A 1,937-nucleotide genomic window follows, 5' to 3' on the forward strand; every position below is an offset into this window, starting at 1 on the left:
TTTTTTTTTTTGTGGAGCTGAAGAAGGAATTTATTTGTATGTACAGAGAAATCAGTCACATAAATTAACCCAATTTGTAGCCAGTTCTTTGGCCTTTTCCTTTTCCTGTTTGCCAATGCCAGCCACCGATTTGGGGCCCAGGACATTGCCATCCCAGTGACGTCGGATCTCGTCGGATCTGTTATTGTAATTGGTACTGATGTCTTCCACCAGCTTAGCCAGAGCTCCTTTGTCTTCCGAGTTCACCTGCATGAAGGCCACAGTGGTGCAGGTCTTCCTGTGGCCCAGGTGTCCCAGCCAGGCCTTCCCCTTGATGATGCAGTAGGGAACCCCCATTTTACCACAGAAGACTGGCAGGAAGGCAACCAGCTCGATGGGGTCCCCGTCATGTGCGATCACCACTAGCTGGGCCTTCTTTTTCTCCACCAAATTGGTGACAGCATTGACCCCAGCGCACAGAATGGGGGGTCTTCTAAGTGGGGACATCCCCTTTGCCAATAGCCTTTTTTTCAGCTCCGGCCAGCAGCCTCTGCTGCTTCTCCTGCTCTCTGCTTCTCTGGCCGGTATGTGTAGGCCAGCTTCAGCAGCTGAGTGGTTGTCTGGCGGCCAAGGCCTGGGGGAACTGGTTGATGGCAGGGGCCACTTGCAGCAGCTTGTAGAGAATATCCCGTTGCCGATTTAGATGGATGTACCGGGGCCATTTGACAAAGTGGGTGAGGTCCCTTTTAGGTTGGATGTCCTGTCCGATGCCGACGTTCTTGGGCCTTTTTTCAAACTGGGGATTCACCACCTTCTTGGCCTCCTGCTTCTTGATGACAGCAGGCGCCGAGGCCACCTTCTTCCCCTTGGCCTTCTTTCCCTTCGGCATCTTAGGCGGATGGATCAGAGAGAAAGAGCCTGCTGTTGTCTTTTAACAAGGAGTAAATCACCGTCCTTTTCAGAAAACCTCCAACAGACTTCCCTGTCTTAGGTCAAGTTCTCCCTGAAGTAAACTCTGAGAGAAGCATTTGGGTGCAAGAGGTTAATAAAGAAAGTTGATCCCAGGAGAAACCATGAAGGGGGTGAGGGAAGCAAGACAGAGAAAAAGAAGACTCCAAGCCAGGTCAATGGACATCCCAGCCTAAGCTCATGCCACAGTGATCTCTGAGCATCAATTTCATCTTGGAGATTGTCCCATTGTCTCTCTCAAGGTTCAATAGAATAGAAGATTTATTATGGGATTTGAGTTCATGCAAATGTGAAGCCATCTGTCGCTTTCTGTCTGGCAACATGCTTGAGGCCATTGGGCAGGGAGGAACGCTGACTGGGAGTAAGAGCTGGGAGGAGCAGGAGCCCCCAAGGGTGAACTGGAGTCTGATTTCCGGAAGTACGTTACTAGTCCTTTCTTCCCACTCTGTCTTTAGTCTGACTCCTCCATTGACACATATTCAACATCATAGGAACGTGAGAGCTTCCATTAACAGACGGCGGTGACTCCAAATGAGGGGCACAGGCTGGAATCAAACCTAGGTCCCCCCAGCACAGATGGTGAGAATTCTAAGGGGTTAATTTGCCTTTTCCTCTGTGTTATAATTTGCTCTGATGATACACAAGCAATGATTGGAGAAACAGCTTGTGACTTAGCAGGAACTGAGGCAGAGCCACAAACTGTAGTTTTCACAGTGATGCATTTACAGAAGCGGGGGAAAGAGAGAATGTCCACTTCGATTAAGAATGTCCTCAATTAGGCAGTGAAAATCACCTTAAATAACTCTTGACCCTTAAGTACACACTTTTTTAACACTGTAGGTGGAAACAGGAATGACATTGGTTGTCTTCAGGAAGTCATTGTGGGAATGTTTGAATTGAGAGGAGACGTGGACCCAGTTTTATTTGAAAGAATGGCTGGCAAACTAGGGTGGTTCCAACTTGGGTGTTTGGCAGAAATGTTCTCAAAA

At 48.5% G+C, this 1,937-nt stretch overlaps 1 pseudogene; it reads right to left on the reverse strand.

The window, feature by feature from the left end:
- Window positions 1–51: 51 nt before the first annotated feature.
- Window positions 52–868, reverse strand: LOC102827733 (annotated as a pseudogene).
- Between the last annotated feature and the right edge of the window lie 1,069 nt (window positions 869–1,937).

The sequence above is a fragment of the Chrysochloris asiatica genome, unplaced genomic scaffold (assembly GCF_000296735.1).
Source record: "Chrysochloris asiatica unplaced genomic scaffold, ChrAsi1.0 scaffold00268, whole genome shotgun sequence".
Taxonomy (NCBI): domain Eukaryota; kingdom Metazoa; phylum Chordata; class Mammalia; order Afrosoricida; family Chrysochloridae; genus Chrysochloris; species Chrysochloris asiatica.